Consider the following 25633-nt stretch of genomic DNA (forward strand, 5'->3'; position numbering starts at 1 on the left):
ATACCTAAAAATCACGTGTCAAGCTGGTTAAGCTATGCCTCAGGATTAGTTGCGTGCCAAACGGCATAAGCAGCAAGCGATGGGCAGATCTAAGCGATCCCACAACCAATGGATCAGATCAATGCTTTACAGTCCTGCCACATCCAGTTGTGAATGGTGGCGGGCTATTAAACAACTCACTGGAGGAGGAGGGTCCACAAATATCCCCTCCTCTATGATGGGGGAGCCCAATGCATCAGTGCAAAAGATAAGGCTGAAGCATTTGCTGGCTTCTTCAGCCAGAAGTGAGGATTGGATGGTCCAACTCGGCCTCCAGCATCACAGATGTGAGTCCTCAACCAATTCGATTCACTCCGCGTGATATAAAGAAACAGATGAACGCAATGGGATACCGCAAAAGTCAAGGGCGCTGACAATATTCCACCTGCAGTGCTGAAGACTTGTGCTCAAGAACTTGCCGTGCACCTAACCAAGTTGCTCCAGTACAGCGACAACACTGGCATCTACCCGGCTATGTGGAAAATTGCCCAGGTGTGTCCTGTACATGAAAAGCAGGACAAATAAAACCTGACCAGTTACTTCCCCATCACGTACTCTCGGTCGTCAGTAAAGGAAGGGGCCATCAACAGTGTTATCAAGTGGTGCTTGCTTAGCAATAACGGCGCAATGGCGCCCAATTTGTGTTCTGCCAGGGCCACTCAGCTCCTGACCTCATTCCGGCCTTGGGTCATAATTGGACAAAAAGAGTTCAACTCCCGAGGTGAGGTGAGAGTGACTGCCCTTGACATCAAGGCAGCATTCGAATGAGTGTGGAATCAAGGATCACTTGCAAAACCGGAGCCAATGGGAATCAGGGGGGAAACTCGCCGCTGGTTGGAGTCACACCTGAGACAATGGAAAACGGTTGTTGTTGTTGGAGGCCAGTCAGCTCAGCTCCAGGACATCACTGCACGAGTTCCTCAGGGTAGTGTCCTCGGCCCCACCATCTTCAGCTGCTTCATCAATAACATTCCTTCCATCATAAGGTCAGAAGTGGGGATGTTGGCTGATGATTGCACAATGTTCAGCACCATTCACAACTCCTCAGATACTGAAGAAATATATGTCCAAATGCAGCAACGCCTGGGAAATACTCAGGCTTGGGCTGACAAGTGGAAAGTAACATTCGAACCACACATGTGTCAGGCAATGACCATCTCCATCAAGAGGGAATCTCACCATCGCCCCTTGATATTCAATGTCATTACCATCAATGAATCCACCACTATCAGTGTCCTGGGGATTACCATTGACCAGAAACTGGACTGGACCAGCCATATAAATACTGTGGTTAAAAGAGCCAATCAGAGGCTAGGAATAGTGCAACGAGAAACCCACCTTCTGGCTCCCCAAAGCCTGTCCACCATCTGCAAGGCACAAGTCAGGAGTGTGATGGAGTACTCCCCACTTGACTGGATGAGTGCAGCTCCCACAACATTCAAGAAGCTTGACACCATCCAGGACAAAGCAACCCACTTGATTTACACCACATCTACAAACATTCGCTTCACCACCAATGACGAACAGTAACAGCAGCGTGTACCATCTACAAGATGCACTGCCGGAATTCATCAATTAGCCTGAGACAACAGCTTCCAAACGCATGACGACTACCATTTTGGGGGACAAGCGCAGATGATAGATAGGAACACAAACATCCAGAAGTTCCCCTCCAATTCACTCACCATTCTTATTTGGAAATATATCGCTGTTCCTTCACAGTCGCTGGGTCAAAATCCTGGAACCCCCTTCCTAACAGCACTGTGGGTGGACTTACAACACATGGACTGCAGCGGTTCAAGAAGGCAGCGCATCACAACCACCTCAAGGGCAACTGGTAATGGCCAATAAATGCTGGCCCAGCCAGCGAAGTCTTAATCCCATGAATGATTAATCTTTTTTAAAAAATTATGTGTGACTGTGCTAATGTCAAACTGTCTCTCTGTCCTCCTCTCAACATGTCTGCAGCCTTTGACATGACGACCACAATGAAATCTTAAGATTTTCATGCCCTGAATCTCCTCCTAAACATGTCGCCCTCGCCATAACCTTCTCTTCCTTAAAGAAATTTCTTAAAATGCATTTTATTTGTTGTTCCACCTATTCCAGCATTCTTTGACCTGGTTTCCATTGCCTTCTTGCATGATTTCTCTTTCTGTTGAAGCTGATGTCTGAAGCCAGTTTCTGTGAAATTGATACTGACTCTATAATTAACCCGGATCTCCCGGTGCCAACAGTAATGATTATTGACATGTCCGCCGCTGTTTTGCATCGGAACTTATCAGAAGTCTTGATCCAGGCGCTGGCGTAGTAATTAACCGAGACGTTTAAACTCCTGATGGGCGGATTTATGCTTCCCGGTCTCTCTGACAATGACTCCGACACTGACCTCAGTTTTAGACTCTTGGTCCTGTTGTGTGACACTTACCCAGACACTTACCCTAGTATTTAACTGCTGTTAATTTCGAACATGCGTCAGTGAATAACAGTCGAACACAGCCCATGGGCGCCCAACCCCACACAGAGACCTTCCACATTCAATCCACAACCAAGCACCCACAGTGCCCCCATCTACTCACCCCCAAATACCTGCTGTCCGACTGCCATCCTTTTGACCCACCTGCACACCCCTCACCAGCCATCGCCCATCCATTCACTCCCCGAACCGACCGAAACCCATACTGTCTTCCCACCCAACCCCAACCCAACTATTCACCACCCCACCATCTCCACACCTCACACCCATCTCATCTCCCCAACCCACCTTCGCGCCTCACACGCATTAAAACGCATAAGCCCTTTGAATAGTTACCTCTGGCATCTCTGCTGCTCCTCTTCACCATTGTTCTTACTGAATGGCTGCACCCAGGAATCAATACTACAGCTGGGACAAGAGGAACCGGGTGTAAGGATGGGAAAAAGGCAGGGATGTAATTATCTTCACAATCAGCGCTGATCACCCCAGTGTCACCACTGACTGGGAGGCCGGGGCCATTATGTTTATGAATTAACTCAAGGATTACTTTACACACATTCCACTGTCCTGTGTTAATGTTGTACCCGTATCTTCAGTTTCCCTGAGAGGGTAACACAGACGTATTTCATTCTATCCTGATCCAACATTCCAAGAAGCGAGAAACTGGTAAATATTGTAAATTTTCATAATTTGGATGCTCGGTTACACACACCAGAGAAAGCTAACATGCAATACAGCAAGTCAACAGGATAATGTATGGTACTGTTCCCTCTATTCGAGTAAGGAACTATTGATAGAATTATACAGGTGATTGGTGATAAAACATCTGGATTAATGTGTATAGTTTCGGTCTACTTGCCTAAGCAACATTATTTGACGAAATAATTAATCAATCAAATTAGACACGCACCTTCTTAAATTTAGAGGGTGGGGTGGAGGCCTCATCAAATCGTAGGAAATTATTAAAGGGCCTCACAAGGTAGATGCTGGGAGAATGTTTCCCCGAGACGGGGAGCCCAGAACTAGCGTCCACAACCTGAGAATAAAGGGTGGGCCATTTAGGATTGAGATGAGGAGAATCTTCTTCACTCACACAGTGGTGAAACTTTAGAATTATCAACTCTAGCGGGCTTTTGTACGAAATATATTCAAGAAAGTGATCAATTGATTTTTGGGGTCTAAGACAGTCAAGGAAAATAGGGATAGTGTTGGAAAGTAGAGGTCGAAGAATGGTTATGGTCTTATTGAACAGTAGAGTAGGCCAGAGGGAATATATGGCTTTTTCTTGCTCGTAGTTCTTGCATTTTTATGTAACACATTCAAGTCCTGTAAACTGGCTTATTCAGTTCCTGATCCAAAACACACGTCCCATCCATTGGTAAATCCCCTCCTGCTCTCTCAGCCTGATTTTTAGGGTGTCACTCACTCTGCTCTGTTCCTTTCCATTGCTCAGTATCCAGCTCCGATTGAGTCCCCATTTTATTTTCTTCAATTCAGCGGACCATTTCCTATCCTGTTCTTTTGACCTGATAGAATGTCTGGTTGTCCCTGACGTAAAGTCTAAAAGGTTTTGTGCTTTTGGCAACAACAACCTTTGTCAGGAAAGCACTTCGGGTTATTTTGATTTGAAGGGCAATTGATGAATACAAATCTGTATTTGTTTATTTCCACAACCTTCATATTCCACACAAGTGACTTGTCAGAAAAATGAACCATTTCCCTTCTGTCCAAATCACAGCCCATCCTGAATAGGGATTTCCAAGGCCCATGTGTGCAATTTGCAGCATGTTCATGGGGTGAATGATTTTCACTTCGAACTCAATGAATAATGTCAGGAAATGGCGCCTGGACCTGCTGCTGGATTTGGTTTCCTGCTACAACAGGATGATGTTTAACTCGAAACCCTCCCTCCAGCGGCAAGTCCAGACACTGGTAATGTAATTAGATTCTGACCCTGGGTAACGCTGTACAATTTTACCCTATCAGTCTGCAACTGTTGCTCTCAGTTAAACAATAAATTCCCGTCTTTCTCTTCCTTACAGTAAACTTACTGACGATTGTGACCCTGTCTCGGGGAAGGTGTGGTCTCTCAAAATGTGTTACCCGTTATCTGGTATCCATGGCAACCACGGATCTACTGGTCGTTATCATTGACCTCATATTTAGGCAGATTCCTATTCGTTATTGGGATCAGTTTCAGTTCATGTGGAGGATTAAAGTCTGTAATATACATGCAGTCCTGCTTTATGCAGCCACAGATTGTTCTGTCTGGTTCACAGTCTCTTTCACTTTTGATCGATTCCTGGCCATTTGTTTCCAGAAGTTGAAAACAAAATATTGCACGGACCGTGCAGCGGCTGTGGTTCTCGGAACATTGGGTCTGCTGTTCTGTGTGAAGAACACTTTCTGGTATTTTATGTATGAAGGTAGATATTGGATTTCCAATAATCCTTGGCTTTGCACATTAGTGCAGGATGCTGAACTTTCATCGATGTGGGCAGCAATCGAATTCTTTCATTATCTTTTAACCCCCTTTGTTCCAATTGTTTTTATTTTGGTGTTGAATGCTTTAATTGTCAGATATATTTTAGTGTCGAGCAGAGCCCGCAGGAGACTCCGGGCTCACTGCAGTGGGGAGAATCCCAGTGACCCAGAGATGGAGAAACGTAGGAAATCCATCATTTTACTGTTTGCTATATCAGGGAATTTTATCCTGTTGTGGGCGATCTTTCTGATATATTCTATTTGTAACAGGCTGTATCTATTAGGATTTTTTCCTCTATATCTTCCTACATTTGTACAGGAACTGGGATTTATGTTTCAGCTCCTGAGTTGTTGCACCAACACGGCTATTTATGCAGTGACCCAGACTAAATTCAGAGAGGAGCTGAAGAATGTGGTGAAATATCCCTTTTCTGTAATTGTTAAATTTATTAAACAGTGAGAAGAATTTCTATCATCAATACATGTTAATCTGGTGTTTTTCTCAACGCTTTCAGTTCGGTGATGCGCACAGGATGAGGCCGGTTCCCATCTTTCACCGCTAGGTTTTAGTGACTAACTGAACCGGTGAGGTTGGGAAGTAAGTGTACCTCAGTCCTGTTTGCTGCTGCTAGTTTTCGGGCCATTCTAGCTCTCTGGTGCGCCTTGGCTCTAGGATATGAAGCTCCCACCCACCAGGCTCGAGTCTCATGTCATTACAGAAAGGGAGCACGGAGGAAAAGCTCATCCTGGCAGGTTACAGCCCAAGAGCGGAGGGGCTTCCGTCTCCACCATTAAGGGGGATCTTGTCTAAAAATCTCAGATGCAGATGTGAGGGGAGCTTTGAAAGGTACAACGGCCAGAGATTTCTGCCTTTCAAAATATCTTCATGCATTTCTTGGAATGGCTTCAAATCCAACCTGGGGAGCGATGGGGAGTTGGGGAGGGTGTGAGGGAGGCGGGCTGGTGATGATGCCATTTTTACAATTTAAGGATTCTCCTGTCAGACGGATAATGGACCAGCGAAATTCATCTCATGAAATCTCTCTCTGAGCTCAGCCGTAAAAAATAACTTCAGGGGATGTGTGGGAGCGGAGCCAGTGTTCTTGGAACAGAAATGAAACAAAAATTCCTGGAATATTCAGCAGGCTCGGCAACATTTGTGAAGCAAGAGACAGAGTTAAGTTTGAAGAGCTTTCATCAGTGTCCTGGCACCTTCAGATGATCCAAAGGCCTTCAGCCGCTTTCAGCAGGATCTGAAGCTTGTCATTTCACAGTTTTTAGGTGTGGGGTGAGAGGGGCTGGCGGGAAAGGAAAGGAATTTCAGATTGAAATATAAAACGTTAAAAATGGCGTGATCGGTTTGGATCTTTTAAAAAATTCTTTCATGGGATGTGGGTATCGCTGGCTCGGCGGGCACTTGTTCCCCATCCCTGATTATCCTTGAGAAGTTGGTTGGTGAGGCATCTTTTTGAACAGCTGCAGTCCACCTGCAGGGGTTTGGTCCAACTCTCTGAGTGGCTTGAGAAGCCATTTCCAAGGGCAATTAAAAAACACCCGCATTGCTGGCACAGATTTCATACATCTGAACAAGATGCTTTTACAGAAAACCAACAGTCTACAACTCAAAATGCATTAACCAAGACAATTTATCTCCAACCAGTTGCTGTGGTGAGATTTGAAGCTGTGTTGCCAGATTATGAGTGTTGGTCTTAATGGAGCAACGTAGGCACTTTACCAGGGTTTCCCATTCACCTGCCAGCGGGAACAGCTTTGGGGGTCTGGGCAGAGAAACTTGCCAGGGATACCAGGAATCCACAAGGACACATATCAGGGAAGGATTGACAGGGCGCGTCGCTTATTTTCCTTGAACAAGAAGGTTCAAGGGGACCAAATAAAGATCCTTAAAGTGATGGAAGTTTCTCATCCAGTGAATGCAGAAATATTGTTTTGTAATGTGGGGCAGGGTGTGATTCTAGATCAGAAATATAAGACAGTCAGCAAGAAACCCAATCGGAAATTCAGATAAACATCTTCATCACCCAGAGAGTGGTGGGAATGTGAGACCCGATTTCACAGGGAGTGGTTGAAGTGAATAGTACAGATACATTTAAGTAGAAACTAGGCAAGCATTTGAGGTGGAAGGGAATAGATAGTTACAATTGTAGATATAAATGAAGAAAGATTGGAGGAGGTTCAAGTGGAGCATAAGCCGCGGAGCGGACTGGTTGGACCAAATTCCCATTTCTGTTTCCTCCATCCTGTGAGAATAATACCAGATTCTGCCCCTATCCCCGTGATTGAAACAGCTTATCCCTGTCACTGTTCATGTGAATACTGCTTGTATCCTCTCCAAAGACTTGACATCTTTCCCAAAGTGTGAACACAATATTTCAGCTGAGGTTCAATAAATGGTTTACAAAGATTCAGCATAATCAGTTTGCTTTTGAACTCCAAGCCTCTATTACTGAAGCCAAGGACCACATGAGCAATAAGATCAGCCATGATGATATTCAATGGCGGAGCAGCCACGAGGGGCCAAATGATCTACTCCAGTTCCTTTTTCTTGAGTTCATATGTAATTACAGACCCGTATGACGGGCTCTGAATGATATTGAGGAATGGGTGGAGTTAATGCCTAAACTCTTTCTCTGACCAATCCCTGTCCCACCCCCAACGCCGCTCCCATTCCAGACACCCCGCTTCCCTAAGCTGCATTTACCTTTAATCACCGCTGTTGTGCTTCCCGGTTTCTCTGTCCTTTCCCCAGGCTCTGAGAGGCGCACGGCCCCTTTGAGTTGGCAAGGACTCACTCCCTCGGGATCACAGCCCTGAGATAGGAGTCGCAGGCGGCTCAAGCTTCACCACTGAGCGGAGGCTGGAGGCGGCTCCTAACAGTCACCCATTCCCCAGTGCGCGTAACAACCAATCGTGCTGCAGTGACGTGTAAGCATTCTGCTGTCATCCAATGCAGCGCCAATAGGCGACTGCATGTTAGTGTGACGTCATATGCTGCTCATACCTGCCTTTTATCGTAAAGAGAAGTTCGACTGAAAAGAACTTCATTTCTCATGGAAACGTCCATTCATTGTCAACACTAGTTGGGCCATGAATCCGACAGTTCACTATCTTAGTCTCCCTTCCAAAACACACTCAAATTATGGAAAGGCCTTCGTCCTAAATACACCATAGTGTGCGTTACAGCGTTGTGGCGCTTTGGCAGGTAGAAGAATAAAACAGAGTATTACTTAAATGGAGAACGCCTGCATAATTCAGCAGTGCAGAAGCTTCTTGGTGTTCTAGTACATGAGTTAGAAAAAGTTAGGCTGCAGGTAAAGCAAGCAATTAAGAAGGCTAATGGAGTGCTATCCTTTATTACGAGAGGGGTTGAACATAAAAGTAAAGAGTTATGCTTCAGTTGTACAGAGCATTTGTGAGTCCGCGTCTCGAATACTGTGCGCAGTTTTGGTCTCCTTATTTAAGGAAGGATGTAAATGCATTGGCGGCGGTTCAAATGAGGCTTAGCAGATTGATACCTGGAATGAGTGGGTTGTCTAATGAGGAAAGGTTGGACAGACTGGGCTTGTTTCCACTGCAGCTTAGAAGAGTGAGGGGTGATTTGGTTGAAATATAAAAGATCCTGAACACCCTTCACAAGTGTCAAAGTTTCCAGGAAAAAGGGCGAATTTCCGGCTTTTGAAACTTTGATCAGAGATGAAGTGCCCGAGGGCCATCTAGTGGAATCTTATCTGCGAAGCATCGACTGTAAATTAAATTATTTCCAAATATTGCGGCGTGATTTTTTTGGAGTGTTATTACAGCAGACTGATAGAATTAGTATTACTTTATTTGTTCTATTGATGTAGCTTTTGTGCTGAGCAAACTTTGCTCTTGTGTTTTGCTTCTGTGATTATTTGTCTCAATTTTCTACAACAATACTAGTTGCATAAACTAGCCGGGTTTCAATTTAATAATTCGGTACTTTTGTAAGAATGAACCTTCTTGCAACAACTCTAATCACAAAGGGGAGCTTCAACAAAATTTAATCAGTCCATTAGGGCTAGATACACATGCAATCAACACGCCTCTAAATCGATCAAATTGGATACAACACAGGGAAGATTTAAAACAAATCTCCCTCTGCACTTCCCAGATTTCATGCTGCACTGTCCCATAATCCCTGCGAGGGCAGATACATTTTGAAGCAGTGAAAAAGGAAAGTTCACTTGAAATTGTACTTTCAAAGTTTTCTACGTTAGGTGCCGAATAGGATAAGATACAGATACGATTTGGATATATCTAGGAAACAGTGCATAAAAGTGTGAATATGCGTGTATATTGACTTACCTATCTTAACCACACTCATGTACCTAGGTATGTGAGAGGCAGAACTCTTCACCTTCCTAAAAGATGCATGTTCTGCATCTAAACATAGGAAATCCTAATTTATGATCCCGATTTTCCGGCCCAAATACACTATTTGAAGGCCACAATAGCACCACAACTTCCCGAGGGCCAACTTACAGTGGAAGGCGGAACTTGCATTTTACCAGAAATGGCTCCTTGTGAGCCCGCGCTGATGGTTCCGTTGGGGCCCGGCAGCGTGCAGACCTGGGTTACTTGCCGGATACTACGCTCACTTTTTCACTGACTTATTTAAGGTTGTTTCTAGCAGGTGTACAGCCTGTTCCAGGAGCGCATCCCTTTAACTCAGTATCAGTGTCACAAACATAGGGCAGGACCTCCGGCACCTCAGCCCCCTCTGTTGACAATACCCATCCTTCCGGCATCCACGCACCTGGGCGGCTGCGGCACCGTGGTATTATCACTGCATTCGGTAATGCCCTGGAGACAAGGGTTCGCCATTGCAGATGGTGAAATTGGAATACAATATAAATATGTAATTTAAAAACCTGATGATGACCATGAAACCATTGTCGATTGTTGTAAAAACCCATCTGGTTCACTGACGTTCTTTCGGGAAGGAAATCTTCCGTCCTTACCTGGTTTGGCCTGCATGTGCCTCCAGACCAACGGCAATGTGTTTAACTCTTAAAATTCCCCCTGAAAAAGGGCAATTGGGGATGGGATATTGATGCTGGCCTAGCCAGCGACGCCGACATCCCATGAACGAATGAAAAACAAAATCCACGGATCCTCAGTCTGACTGATGTCAATGGGAATGAGGTGGGGTGGGATGAGCAAAGACTGGGGAGAGAGGGAGCAGAGACAAACATGCAGGGGTCGAGAGGTGAGTAGAATCAGGGCTGTGAGTGAGTGTGTGAGGGGTGGGTGAGGGTGGCCTGCAATTAAAAAGTTGAATTAAGAATACGTTCAAATAACGTCAACGCATTTAGTAGCGCGTGTAACCTCTTGCTAAAACCTGTAAACATTGAAAATCCCTTTAAATGCACTAATGCAAACATTAGGATAAACTGGATACATTACTGCACAGAGGAACACTTATGAACACTGGCACGCTCTTAAAATCACCTGGGTGCACCCGGGAGCACCTGAAACCACATTGAATATAACGACAGTGGTCCGGACAAGTCGGCACTGAATGTAATCATGAAGAACCGGGTCTGTGCACAGTACCATCCCTGCTATGGCCTATGTAAATAACCCCAATATTACGATTCCAATACTGTCGAACGCTGAGGAGTTCGCCACTATTAATTAGTCGCAGCTGCCAACGTACCAACATGCACAGACTTAATGTGCAACAGGAATTTTCGGACGACAGAAATGTTCTCCTCCGAAGGTGGCCTTGCTGGGTCGCCTCAAAAGCGGCTGGAAATGTCATTAAACAATTCAAATTGATGGCTCAGCAGGTGCTAAATTTGAAGGACTGAGAGCTGAGATCAGCTAAAAGCCTGCTCAGGGGTGGGGGGCAGCCACGATTAGGAAGCAGCCTTAGTAACCCCCACATTGATGGCTTCGACCGTCGTGTTGGAACTGCATTTTTAAAATCAACTTAACTATACATTTTCAGTGCAAATTTGAAACAAAAATGCAACTCTTTAAAATATTGAGGATTTCAGCTGAAAACGTGTTGCAAACTCCGTTTTAAAATCCACTTCTTACTTTTGTATTTACATCATTGGACAAAATGTATAAGCACATTTGGAAATCAATTGTTATCCAGATTCGTGTTCCAGCAAAGTGGCGCACTAGCCACTTCTCCCATCGATGCAGAGAAGCCTTCATTCGGGGAGCCGTTACAAACTGAAGACACTCTTTCAGAGAATTCTTATGCATTAAAACAAATCACCCGGAGAGTCACACTGGTGCGGAAGGAAGGTTAAAACAAAAAATCTCATCAAAGATCGCGGTGCAGAGCTGATTCACCCTATTGTAAACACAAGGCTATGAAAAGAAAAATCTGAAGCCGCGTGGCCTTTTTTGTGTGAAAATTGCGGTAAGGTAATGCAATTTTTTATTCGTTCACGGGATGTGGGCTTCGCTGGCTGGGCCAGCATTTATTTCCCATCCCTAATTGCACTTGAGAAGGTGGTTAATGCAATAGTCATTGAGAAGGTGGTTCATGCAATAGTCATTGAGAAGGTGGTTCATGCTATAGTCATTGAGAAGATGGTCAATGCAATAGTCATTGAGAAGGTGGTCAATGCAATAGTCATTGAGAAGGTGGTTAATGCAATAGTCATTGAGAAGGTGGTTAATGCAGTTCATACAGTGACTGCACAATGATCTTTAGGCTGCTATAAATACTCGCATTACAATTTTTAACGTTAACCAAGCATATTAACATCGAATGTCACGTGATAATCCAGCAGCCTCCATAATCATTTCCTGTCCTGTTTGAAAATTCCTGCCTCGGGTCGTGTTCTACTTCTGCATCATTGACATTTAAAAGCATTTAAACGCTTTTATAAATATTTTTCAAATATTTGAAAAGTGTTTTCAAGTATTTAAAAATGTTTAAAAATCTTGGAAAGTTTTAAGGCGCTGAGAAGTATGTAAACTCGTATGAAAACCCACACCTGCCTTTCAGCTGAAAACGGAACCCATGGGGCGAGCGTTCGTCTCGTGACATCATGAGGGCCGCGGCTTCACCGGAAACTCACGCCTCTGCTGCGTTTCACAGATCCTTTTGTCCCTGGGCCTGGCGGCAGCCAATGAACTAGTCAAATTCGCATTTCTCAGAGCAGTCTGTGTCAAGTTCCTGTGATTCACCCCTGACCAAAAAATCCATGACTGTGTCTTTCTTTATGGAAATCAACTTGTATCATGCTACAATCTCCTGTCAGTCCTGTCAGGCCCCTTGAAAAAAACATTATATTCCACAAACATGAACAGCAGTCCTGACGCAGCTGGTTTAATCTGTTTTTTTGCAACTAATGTAAAGGATCAAACCACCTAATTATTTCCCAGGAGCTTGATATCGGTTATAAATGTGAGGATCTTTCAGTGCATTGCAGAACGCGCTCTGAGCTCTCGCTGGAAATGCACGGATCACCGAAAGGCCTGGTGTTTGCCATTTATTACCCCGTCCTCGCAGCTATCGGGGTTCCAGGTAAAGTGTTGTAGTTAAATATTGGATACGGGAATCATTGCATCACTTCTATCATTTAAAAGTGCAGCATTTCCACGATGCACATATCCTTTCTCCCATTTAATGGAATGTTGTCCCCCTTCACCTGTGTAATTCAACCCATTAACGGGTCAATTTCCCTCTTTTAACTGGCATAACTTCTTCCCTTTTGCAGCATTTTTTTCGACTTTAACGGTTTAAAGCCCACATTTTATCTGCAGAATATGTTCTCTTCACTGGCAAATTTTCTACTTGTTAGTGGTATAATATTACAATGTTAAGTGTGTAATTTCTCTCTGTTGCTGGTATAATATTACCCTGTTAAGGGTCTAATTCCTCGCTGTTAGTTGTATAATGTTACCCTGTTGAAAGTGTAATTTCTCTTTATTAGTGGTATAACATTACCCTATTAAGTGTGCAATTTCTCGTGCCTGGCGATATAATATGACCATGCAATTTTAATTTTACCATCACAGTTTCTTCACAGCAACTATATAACTTCTTCCATTTAACTGTATACTGTCATCATATAGTCCAATACCATTTTGTCCCTTTAATATTATAATTTCTTCCAGTTACCGCTAGCATATCATGGCATAGATGCAGTTCAATTGCGTTGTTGATATGATTACTGTGGGTCAATTGTCAAACTATTATCGCGGTGGAAATGTCGTTCTGTTGATTTATTGACACCGTTACCATGAGTGAGTTACCATACTGTTATCACAGTGCAAATGCATTCCTATTGTGTTCTCGGCATCGTTACCAGGGGCAAATCACGGTGTAAATGCAATCATTTTGTTACTGACGGCCTAACAGTGTTTGAGTTATCACACTGTCATCATGATGTAAATCTATTGCGTTCTTCATAAAGATAGCGCAGAATAATTTCCACAAATAGTTCATTAATCAAGAGAATTGAACAATTGATCAATTCCCGACTTAATTTACTGAAGGCATTTGTTGAAAGGACACCACGAGGCACTGGGTTTTGACAGATATATAAACACTGTAACAGAGGCCTTTTGAAGAATGCTTGGTATTTGCACCAAACTCACAGAGCAGTGTTTCTGCTCTCAGCCTGTTTCTCCTCTTCTACATGACCTACAGCTGACGTTCTACTTTGACCACTATTGACTCTGGAATTTCCGTCTGCACATTGCACCTAGCAATGGCCCAGACTGTTCCCGTCTTCACTATTTTCTCCACATTGAGTGAGGCTGCCTAATTCATGGAAACTCTCGCATCTGAGTCACAAAGATCTAATTAAAAATATCCACTAAAGGACAAAATTGGTCATTCTTTCATGCCAGCTCCATGACTCAGATCGACGCCCATCTTCCAGTGAGTAGTCAGTGAGGATCTGGGAGTTATCTTTATCTGTTCACCAACATTCCACCTGCAAATTCCGGAAACGCTCATTGTGTCTCCACTCCTCGCTGTTTGATGATATTTCTGAGCAAGTTGATGCTCAAAATTTCCAACAGTGAACGATATACAGTAATTAATTGGAAGAGAACGTTTTTGATCCTCAGCGTGATATAAGCTGTGTTCTTGTTAGTTTCCTCATTTCTTATTGGATGTATTGTTATAATGCAATCTAAATGTTTTCTGTAATGTTTCGCTGATGTGTTTCCCTTGTCTATTCAGCGCTGCTCTGTTTATTTCTCTGTTGTTTTGGTGCCTTTTTGTTCTCTGTTAGTTTGCATGATATTATTTTACATTCTCATATAATTGACCTGCCTTATTAATCTAGATGACCATTTTTAACACAAAAACAATTAACGTTAGAAATTGTCCAACTCGGAGCAACACCTGAAAAGCAAACATTTCATGCAGAATCCTGTAAAACTGCTAATTTTGTTTGGAGTTGGAGCTTTAAATTTCTTGCTCTTGTATCATCACAAATTCACGCACAGCCTCAGTCTCTATCCTGTCTCTCTCTCTGTTGCAGCTAACATGGTGGTGATTGTGATGCTGTCCCGAGAAAGATGTGGTCTCTCCAAATGTATAACTCATTACTTGGTATCGATGGCAGTGACAGATCTGTTGGTTATTATCACCGCTGTGTTATTGAACCGGATTTCCAGTATTTATTTCCCATTCAGTTTCCTCTCCATCACACCAGCATGTAGTGCCCGCATTGCACCAATATATTCAGCGATAGACAGTTCTGCCTGGTTAACTGTGGCTTTCACTTTTGATCGATTTATAGCCATTTGTTGCCAGAAAGTCAAATTAAAATATTGTTCCAAAAAAACGGCGACGCGGGTGATTGGTACTATCTGCACAATTAGCTGTCTTAAAAACACTTTCTTGTATTTTATATATGAACCTTTGTACATAATTAACAATGTACCCTGGTTCTGCGACATAAAGTTAATATTTTATACCTCACCTGCATGGATTGCATATGACTGGATTCATCACATTTTAACTCCTTGTCTCCCATTCGTTCTGATTTTACTGCTCAATGTCCTGACCGTCAGACACATTCTAGCCGCCAATAAAGCCCGCAGGAGACTACGGGCCCAGAACAATGGAGAGAATCAGCGTGACCCAGAGATGGAGAAATGGAGAAAGTCCATTGTTTTACTCTTCTGTGTATCGGGAAGTTTTATTCTGCTATATTTATTACTTCTTGTGACTTTCCTCTATGTTCAAATTACGAACGTTACTTACTTCTCAGGTTCCGATATTGTTGAATCAACCTTTATTCTGGAGGAAAATGGATACATGCTTCAACTTTTGAGTTCCTGCATCAACCCGTTTATTTATGCAGTGACCCAGAGTAAATTCAGAGAAGAGTTAAAGAATGGGGCTAAATATCCATTGCATCTCATTGTTAAATTTGTTAAATGATAAAGGCATTAATATCCAGAATGAATTGTACCCCAGATTTTTCCTTTCCTCTTCTTGTCCATGTCATTCATGACCTTCCATCCTAGGTACACAGTCAAACAGTTTGAGGGCCATTTTCACTGTGTGAATTTAAGAATGTTTAAGGTGCAACATATCAGCTCACAATAAAGTATAGAAAGCTGTTCTCAGCTAGTGTCCAGTCCAGAACTACTGAAATGAAGGCAGGATAACTAATGTGCACCGGACAACATGTTCATACGTTATCCAGAAAACAGAAGTTTCACTGCTGCATAATGAACCCTGCCCCAGTGCCTCTTAACGGCCTTGCCAGCTTAATACCAGGCAATGTAATGTTGAGAAGCTCTGCTGTTGTAGACCATATGGAGGTACTTTGGCTTGTGTGTTTAGTGGTGGGGGCGGGGGGCGGTTGGCCTTATGATGAGTTTCTGAATTTCTCACAATGTCTTGCATCATCCTGCAGCTCCCTCCCTAACAGCACCCTGGGTGTAGATACACCACGTGGACTGCATTTGTTCAAGAAAGCAGCTGACTACTATCTTCTCAAGGGCAATTAGGGATGGGCAATAAGTGCTGACATAGCCAGCGACGCCCACACCGAATGAATATTTTTTTCTAAATCCTCAGAGGAAGAGAATTGGACCAGGTGACATGTCCAAGGGAAAAATTGCAACAGGGCCAGTGGTTGCAATGCTTCTAGTCTGCACCACTACAGCTGAAGCAGGGAAACCTGCATAATGCATTCTGTGAAATTGGAGCCAGACTCCTTGACGGTGGCAGGAGTTGATTTTACTTTGCAAGGGTTAATATCAATTGTTTCCTTGTGTCTCTCCGAAATCTGCCCAAAAAATCGATCACTCAATGAATTATTGGCCAGGGTTTTGTGGTCTGAATGTTGCTGATTGCTGACAAGTTTAGGTGGGTCTCAATGGATTCCGGAGAATAGCAACATGACGGTGCTGCAATGTCGCTTTGTGATGCAGCAGAAACAATTTGGGAGAATTGGCCAGAAGTTGCGTTCGTGTCCATTTACACCTGTTACAAGCGGACTCAGATCCTGCTCAGGAGCTCGTTCGTCCTCATAACAAATTTGAAGAATTTATTTTTCGGGTTGCATCTTTTTATTTACATCAATTTAAGTATACATATTCATTTGAAAAGAAGATGACTTTTTTTTAGATTCTGCATTTCAAACTGGATTAAAGAATAATACATACAACAGGAAGCAATATTCATTTCCAAAGCAGTAATAAAAATATCTTTAAACTATGCAACATTTTTCACCTAAAAACATTTGATGTTAATTAAACACATTGACATTGGAAATCTCGCTACAATCCAGTAGCCTCCATACAAATTCACTTCAGAGACATTTCCTGTGCTGTATGAAAATCATTGCTGCATTTTATCCAGTCAGCCTCACAACGGCGCCATGTGAACGTCTAGTGAGCAAAATCAGGGCCAAATTTCATGGTGAATTGGAAATACATGGGCTCATGCATGACAGCCAACACAGGTTTATAAAAGACAAAACAGACAAATTTGATTAAGCACTACGAGGAAGTAGTAGAGAGGGTGGTAATAGCGGTTTACGGTTGTTTTTCTTAGTGGAATGAAGTGTACAGTGGTATTCCTCGAGTATAGGCATTAAGACCATTGCCAGTTGTGATATCTGTTTATTAATTGGACACAGGAACACAGGTTAAGATTATGACTCACGTTTCATAAAACACTACTACCGAATTTCGGGGCCTTGGGCCGCTCGGCCACATACCTACGGGGCAAACCGAAGCACCGTAACCATCGCCTAGAGTGGTGTCAGCGCTGAATTAGATCATAACAAATAGGAGTAGGAATTGTGCCATTTTGCCCCTGGAGCCCCTCATAATGTCACAGAATGAGAGCTAATGTTACACCACAGATAGAGGCCATTCGGCCGGGGTCATTGGAATATAGGATTTAGCAGCAGGAGGAGGCCATTCGGCCCTTTGCGACTGCTCCACCATTCAATAAGCTCATGGCTGATCAGGTTGTTGGCTCAACTCCACTTTCCTGTCTGCGCCCAACCCCCATAACCCCTTCTCGATCAAAAATCTGTCTAATTCTGCCTTGAATAATTCAATGACCCAGCCTCCACTGCTTTCTGGGGAAAATAATTCCACAGATTAACCACCCTCGGCGGGAGAAAAAATCTCCTCATCTCCGTCTGAAAAGGGAGGCCTCTTACTCTTCTGGAAACTAACTCAATTGGTCCCACTCCCCCGCCTTTTCCCCGGAGACCTGCATTTTCTGTCCAATTCTCCTTTGAAATCCGCGATTGAATCTGCCTCTCGCACACTCTCAGGTAGTGAATTCCTGATTCTAACCACTTGCTGTGTAACAGAGAATTGTAGAATTGTACACTTTGTTTGATGTTGCCTCTCTTCATTTTTTCAAACAACATGAATCACTCAATGCTTCCTGACGTTAAATTCCAGGTTCGTTTTCACAGTTGACTAGAGGAATTCCTGTGCATTCTGACAGTTCATACAGCGGTAAGAAATAAGGTTTCCCCTGACTGGGAATTGAACCTGGGCTGCGGTGGTGAAAGCACGAAACCCTCTGCACAGAACTCTCCGACTTCCAGTGAAGCCGAGGGCAGTGTTCGCTCAGAAACCAGCGGCTGTGACATTAACAAAGTGGGATGGAAAGAGACTCAGTTTGAGCGGTGACACTGCCGGAGGAATGGAGAACTGGGGATCACCCATGAAAACAGAAAAGCTTTAAAAACAGGCAGCGCCCGAAGCCACCACCCTGAGATGTAGAGTCTCATGCGCTATGGACTGAGATAGCCGGGTATACGTACTAATGGCTCCCTATGCAAACATTCAGGGAGATAAATGTTGTTTTCCACCTGGAGCCTCAGCTTGCTCTGAATTTCAAAGTGTAGATGGTGATCGACCTACAAAAGCCCCAAAGTTGTCATGCATTCCTCTCAATCATCAATAACATCATTCACATCTTCCTCTTCTTAGCTGCACCTCCTTCCAAAAATTGCGAACTCCACTTGCATCATTCATACTGATATTTTTCTCTTTGACATTTTAATATGAAGCTGCACATCTAATGTGAGTTAAGTTTGTGATGGTGAATATGTGTTGGCCCGTCGGGGAAATGAACCACATTGGCACACACAGAGATATACACCGAGACTGACAGAGGCCAGAGGGGAGACAAATACCCAGAAAGCAAAGATGTCACCAACTTGGCCAATTATTGTTCCATTTCAGGGGCCAAATGTAGTGTATGTTTGCAGATGAACAGAAGTAAGAAACACCGGGGTATTTCGGTGATTTTCTTTTTCATTTGACTGATAATTTATTCTGCAGACAGTTTGTGTTAATCAAGATTGAGAAGGGGAGTTGGTAGGATTCGAACCACGTGGAAAAACGCCTCAACCACTCGGCCAGGACAACTGGGTAAAGGCTGCATGTTGTTTGTTTAAAATAATAGAATGAATACAGGGAGTTCCAGTGAAAGAAGGCCTTCCAGTCCGTGCCATTGCCCCACCTTTTCCCAGTCACCCTGGGATTTACACTGTCTCTCCTCATTCTTCCAACTGAAATACAACACTGCACAGCTCAGCTGCCCCTTCACCGCACGGAGAATCTTTTGGAACTGCCTCAAATAATAAAGCACCAGAATGTTTGGCAGCGGTGGGAGTGAAGCCCAAATCACCAGAGAGATGGAAACCTGAACAAGTGCCTGATCCCGCTCGGCCTCACCAACACATTCAGATTAGACACAAACATTGTCTTCACTAACATTGTCACTAAATTAGAATATAAAAAAAATAATTTTCAGCAATAGGCCATTCGGCCCCTTGAGCACTCTCAGTTACTTAATAAGATCATGTGAAAACTTCAATCATCCTCCGCTTTGTATCATCCAGAAGTTTAGTTGCTGAACAGTCTCCACTCAAAATAAAAAGAGAGAAATGTCCTGTTAACTGCTTTTTTTTTGCTGATATGAAGTCAGGGAACTAACATGCATAATGTTTATGTGGTGAAAATAGGAAACTGAACAATGTTGACACACACAGAAAATCACATATATGCGCGTTGTTAAGATTTGAAATTGTGCTTATTTTCACACTGTCTTTCAATGTGCAGAAAGTGGAGCTGTGATCAGCTTATAGCTCAGAAGATGTACAGCAAGAATGTACGAAACAGGCTGATGCTCACGGTGCCTGTTTGGACTCGGTGAGCTGTATCTAACGATTGAGACCATTTAATTGTCGTTCAATGAGTCTGGTTCCAAATACTGTGCTAGAAATGATAAGAAAACTCGCTAAATTTGCCTATTGTCTTGAATTCAAAGCATCACATGGAAGATAAGAAAGTTCATCTTAACCGTGGTGTTAGGAAACATAAAAGGACAGAAAGTTACAGCAACGAAAGAGGCCATTCGGCCCTGTGTGCTGCTTCCAAAGAGCAGTGTGATTGGTTGATCTGAATATTCAAAGGTATTCGTCATTTAGGAAGAATGGGCAAAAAGGAAAACGAGGCGGGGTCGCGCTGTTAATAAGGAACGAGATCGGTACATTAGTGAGAGAGGAACTTAGATTGAAGGATCAAGATGTAGAATCAGTTTGGGTGGAGCTAGGAAACAGCAAGAGGCAGCAAACATTGGTGGACGTTGTTTATCGGCCGCCAAACTGTGGTGGAGTTTACTTTTACAAACTTCACCAAGGACAAGTTTCTTTGACCAAATAGTCTGTGTCGGGTGAATATAAGTGACATATTCAGCCAATGAGAAGAACCATTGCTGTTCACTGGAACATGAAATCGATACTTTCCTCCTTTAAGACAGTTCTTAAAGCCGCCCCCTTTGACCGAGCTTTTAGTCATCTGACCGATTATGTGGCTTGGTGTTACACTTTGTGATAAAATGCTCCTGGGAAACGCCTTGTGACGTTTCATTAGGAAAAAGGAGCTTTATAAATATAAGTTGTTGTTGTAGTCCATACATAGAAAGAGACAAACTACTCTTGTCTCTTTCATCCTGATATTTTTCACTGTAACATTGAAATGTGAAGCTGCACAACTAATGTGAAGACAATTTGTGCTCGTAAAAATGTGTTCACCTCCTCAGGGAACTGAACCGCATTGACCCACACAGAGGAACACACACAGAGATATACACCGAGAGTGACAGAGGCCTAAATTCCAGAATGAAATTATGTCACCAAATTGACTCAGTTTCTTTTTCCAATTCCGACTGGAGATTTGCAGAAGGCTGACAAATGAATGGAAATAAGAGAACAGGGGTGTGTTTGGAGCGCTTTTCCTCGATTCAAACAATAATTAATTCCGTCTGTGCGCCGATAAAATCAGAACTAATGAGAAACATAGTCAGCAGGATTCGAACCTGCGCGGGGTAACCCCAATGGATTTCAAATCTATCGCCTTAACCACTCGGCCACGACTACAGAAGCTATTCTAATACTACTATTATTTGTATGAAATCATGCAATGGTTACAGCGGAGAAAGCGGTCTTTCTGCCCGTCCTGTCACTGCCATTACCTGATCTTTTCCCCGGAACCCTGCAATTTACACGGTCTCTCCTCGATCTTCCGACTAAACTGGGAAAGAAAGAGTGAGAATGATCCAACCCAACCAATTACCGCCTCATCAGTCTACTCTCCATCATCAGCAAAGTAATGGAAGGAGTCATCAACAGTGCTATCAAGCGGCACTGACTTAGCAATAACCCGCTCACTGATGCCCAGCTTGGGTTCCGCAAGGACCACTCAGCTCCTGACCTCATTTCAGCCTTGGGTCAAATATAAATAAAAGAGCTGAACTCCCGAGATGAGGTGAGATCAGCATTTGACCGAGTGTGGCATCAAGGTGCCCAAGCACAACTGGAGTCAATGGGAATCGGGGGAAACTCTCCGCTTGTTGGAGTCATACCTAGCACAAAGGAAGATGGTTGTGGTTGTTGGAGTCAGCCATCTTAGCTCCAGGACATCGCTGCAGGAGTTCCTTATGGTAGTGTCCTCGGCCCAACCATCTTCAGCAATGAACTTCCATCCATTATAAGGTCAGAAGTGGCGAAGTCAGCTGATGATTGCACAATGTTCAGCAGCATACCCGACTCCTCAGATACTGAAGCAGTCCATGTCCAAATGCAGCAAGACCTAGGCAATATCCAGGCTTGGGCTGACAAGTGGCAAGTAACATTCGTACCTCACAAGTGTCAGGCAATGACCATCTCCAACACGAGAGAATCCAACCATCGCCTCTTGATGTTCAATGGCATTACCATCACTGAATCCATCACTGTCAACATCCTGGGGGCTCCCATTGACCAGGAACTGAACTGGACTAGCGATATAAACACTGTGGCTACAAGAGCAGGTCAGAGGTTAGGAATCGTGCAACGAGCAACTCACCTCGTGACTCCAAAAATCCTGTCTACCATCTACAGGGCACAAGTTAGGAGTGTAATATAATACTCCTCACTTGCTTGGATGAGTGCAGCCCCCACAATACTGAAGAAGCTGGACACCGTCTTGGGCAAAGCAGTCCACTTGACTGGCAGCACATCCACAATCACTCCCTTCACCACCGATGCACAGAAGCGGCAGTGTGTACCATCTACAAGATGCACTGCAGGAATTCACCAAGGCTCCTTAGACAGTAGCGTCCAAACCCACGACCATTACCAGCTAGAAGGACAAGGGCAGCAGATAGATAGGAACACCATCACCTTCAATTCTCTTACCATCCTGACTTGGAAATATATCGCCGTTCCTTCACTGTCACTGGGTCAAAATCCTGGAACTCCCTTCCTAACAGCACAGTGGAAGAACCTACACAACATGGACTGCAGCGGTTCAAGAAGGCAGACCACCTTTCCAAGGGGAATTAGGGATGGACAATCAATGTTGGCCCAGACAGCGAAGCCCACATCACGTGAATGAATTAAAAAAGAAGATCCAGGTTTACCTGCAAATTATATTGCCTTGAACTTCTGCCCAAAGTAAAGCACTGCAAACTGGAGCAAGGCTGACGTATTTATTCAGGTGAAGAACCAGCTGAAGCTTTCAATGTTGGTTTTCTTAACACTGATTTCCAAATGGGAATTGTTCAATGGCTTGAAAGCGAAAAAAACAGGGCTAAGGAGAAAGAGAAGGAAATTGTCATTAATTATAAAGCTCTTTGCACAAAACTGACATAGACACCATGGGTGGAAGGTCCTCTTACTGCGCTGTGCCATTTGATGATGACATTGTTGATCAGTCTGTCTCCAGCATTCCTAATGAGAACAGCCGAATTCCATTTCTTCAAAACAAAGACCCAAAGTGCTGCTGCATGACGTCACCGCTAAACATTCCAGACAGCTCCATTGGGCTCCTTACAGCGCAGGGTTTATAGATGCGAGTGGGGTCATATTCGTTTCACATATGATGGAGCTGTGGTTTGAAACCTGGTAAGAGCATTATCCAAGCTTGTTTATTCGAGTAAGTGAAAGTTCAACAATTTACGTTTGTTGTAAATATGAAAATGACGGTTGGCATCCTGCTGACTAAAGATTTCACCATTTGTGATTTTAACCAAATTAATTATCAGTTAAATAGAAGGAAACCCATCCAAATACGTCCGTATTTTCTGATTTTCATTCATTTGTCAACATTCAGAAAATTTGCTTTCGGAAATGGAACAAACACGGAGCCAAGTTGGTGACATCTTGCTTTCTGGGTGTGTGTCTCTCCTTAAGCCTCTGTCACTCTCGGTGTATATCTCTTTGTGTCTGTTCCTCTGTGATTGTCAATGTGGTTCAGTTCCCTGAGGGGGTTAAAACTTTTTTAACGTCGCAAACTTGATTCACATTAGCTCAGGTTAAAATGTCGATCAGAAAACTATCAGCGTGAAAGATCAAGCAGGAGACTGGCCCTTTCTAAGTATATCCTACAACAACAACAATTTGTATATATAAAGCGCCTTTAGCCTGTTGAAACGTCACAATGCGTTCCCCATGATCATTATGTAACAAAGTGTGACACCGAGCCACATATTCGTTCAGGTGACTAAAAGCTCGATCAAAGGGGGAGGATTTCAGAACTGTCTTAAAGGAGGAAAGTATCGATATCATGTTCCAGCTAACAGCAATGGTTCTTCTCATTTGTGAAGAAGTCACTTCTGTTCAACCCAAACAGACTATTTGGTCGGAGAAAGTTGTCTCTGGTGAAGGAGATCGGGAATGAAAAAAAAAGTCAAAAGTTGCCTCCATAATCCAAATGTCAAGCCTTAGTGGTAGTTTCCCTGATGTCCAGTGACTCGGGATTGGCGCTTCCATTGGACCAACAGCGAATACGGTGGAGGGATTTGGAAATTGAAAGTTTCACATGAGCAGCTTGTGGGACTATTTACCTCACTGTCAATTTCATGTTCCAGCTCACAGCAACCGTTGTTTTCATTGGCCGAAGAAGTCGTTTATCTTGAACCTAAACAGGCAGTTTTGTGGTGAAAGAGATCGGAACTGAAAAACAATAGGCAAAAGCAGCGTACATAAGCCGAATCGAAACAAACTGGTGCAACTTCCCTGGTGGTCTAGTGGTTAGGATTCGGCGCTCTCTCCTTAAGCCTCTGTCACTCTCGGTGTATATCTCTCTGTGTCTGTTCCTCTGTGATTGTCAATGTGGTTCAGTTCCCTGAGGGGGTTAAAACTTTTTTAACGTCGCAAACTTGATTCACATTAGCTCAGGTTAAAATGTCGATCAGAAAACTATCAGCGTGAAAGACCAAGCAGGAGACTGGCCCTTTCTAAGTATATCCTGTCAGGGAATGTCAATTTATTGAATTTGTTGAAACGAGTGCTGATTACTCATTGATTAGAAACATTTAAAAACTCCACCAGAATCAGAGGAGTGAGAGTTTAAGTTTCGCCTCAGATCTGGAAAACATCACACTCGTGAGTGGCAGTGAAGGAAGAGGAGAGGAGAAGGGCTGTTTGCAAAGCACTGACTATAGAAATGTTGGTGTGAGGCAAAATATGGGTGGGAGAAGTACGAATTTTGCTGCCTACTGTTTGCACTGACACAAATATCACTCCTGATGGATCAACCAATCACAACTGCTCTTTGAAAGCAGCACGCCCGGCCGAATGGCCTCTTTCTGTGCTGTAACTTTCTCTAATTTTATGTTTCCCAACAGCACGGGTTATTCTGCCATTTTATAACCGACTCGAGCAAAATGGACTTTCTTACCTTGTATTCGGCTCTTTTGAAACCAAAACACGGAGCAAATTAAACGAGTTTTCTTTTCATTTCCAGCGCGAGATTTGTCACAAGACTAATTGAACGGCACATTAATGGTGCCAATCCTTCACTGGAGCTCGCCGCGTCCAAACAGCACTGTTATCGTCGGCCTGTCATGTAACTTCTTGCAGTACATCTGCTGAACAATATAAGCTTATCACAGCTCTGCTTTCTTCACATTGAAATCCAGTGTGAAAATCAATTAAAAAGCTGAACAACTGGGAGGAGAGTGACAGTGGATAATCGGCACTGGGCACATTCCTGTAATCAGTATCTGGGAGAACCAGGAAAATGAGATCCAGCTGTCTCTTTACCCATGAGTTTTACCCATTCCCACGAACTGGCTGTGTCTGCATTGAACAGCTAATTGACCTGGGGGCTGGACGGGCAGAGGGAGCTGGGGGCGAGGCAGGGACAGAAGCAGGAAGAAATGCGACAATAAAGTGCTTTGAATTTGATGTGTGTCAGTTGCTTTCAGTGATGAAAGTTTCACAGGAGCCGCAGTGATTGGTTGGTGTTTTTTTTTAAAGCAACAAGATTTAGAAGTGAAAAGATAAAAGCAAATTACTGCAAATGATGGAAATCTGAATCAAACACAGAAAATGTTGGAAAAACTCAGCAGCTGGAGGTAGAAACAGATTCAATGCTTCCAGACCGTACGACTCTTAATCAGATTTTAAAAATATTACAACGCCCAACATGGGGCTTGAACACACGACCCTGAGATTAAGAGTCTCATGCTCTACCGGCTGAGCTAGCCAGGAATGTGAAAAACTATCTCGTATCCCAACATACATGGATAAACCTGTTGCTTTCCACCTGATACCTCAGCTTGGTCGGAATTTTAAAGTGTGGAATGTAATCGGCCTACAAAAGCCCCAAGGCTACCATGCATTC

General features: G+C 43.6%; 1 long non-coding RNA gene and 2 other non-coding genes across 4 annotated transcripts in view; all 3 read right to left on the minus strand.

The window, feature by feature from the left end:
• LOC144698296 (uncharacterized) overlaps positions 1-25633 on the minus strand; it is an 869665-nt gene that overhangs the window by 474486 nt on the left and 369546 nt on the right. The gene's annotated exons all lie outside the window — the stretch shown is intronic.
• On the minus strand, positions 20820-20901 carry trnas-uga (transfer RNA serine (anticodon UGA)). Its single transcript has one exon. It is a non-coding gene; the product is annotated as a tRNA-Ser (tRNA).
• trnak-cuu (transfer RNA lysine (anticodon CUU)) lies at positions 25428-25500 on the minus strand. The gene has a single exon. It is a non-coding gene; the product is annotated as a tRNA-Lys (tRNA).

The sequence above is a fragment of the Cetorhinus maximus genome, chromosome 23 (assembly GCF_964194155.1).
Source record: "Cetorhinus maximus chromosome 23, sCetMax3.hap1.1, whole genome shotgun sequence".
In the NCBI taxonomy this organism is placed as follows: Eukaryota; Metazoa; Chordata; class Chondrichthyes; order Lamniformes; family Cetorhinidae; genus Cetorhinus; species Cetorhinus maximus.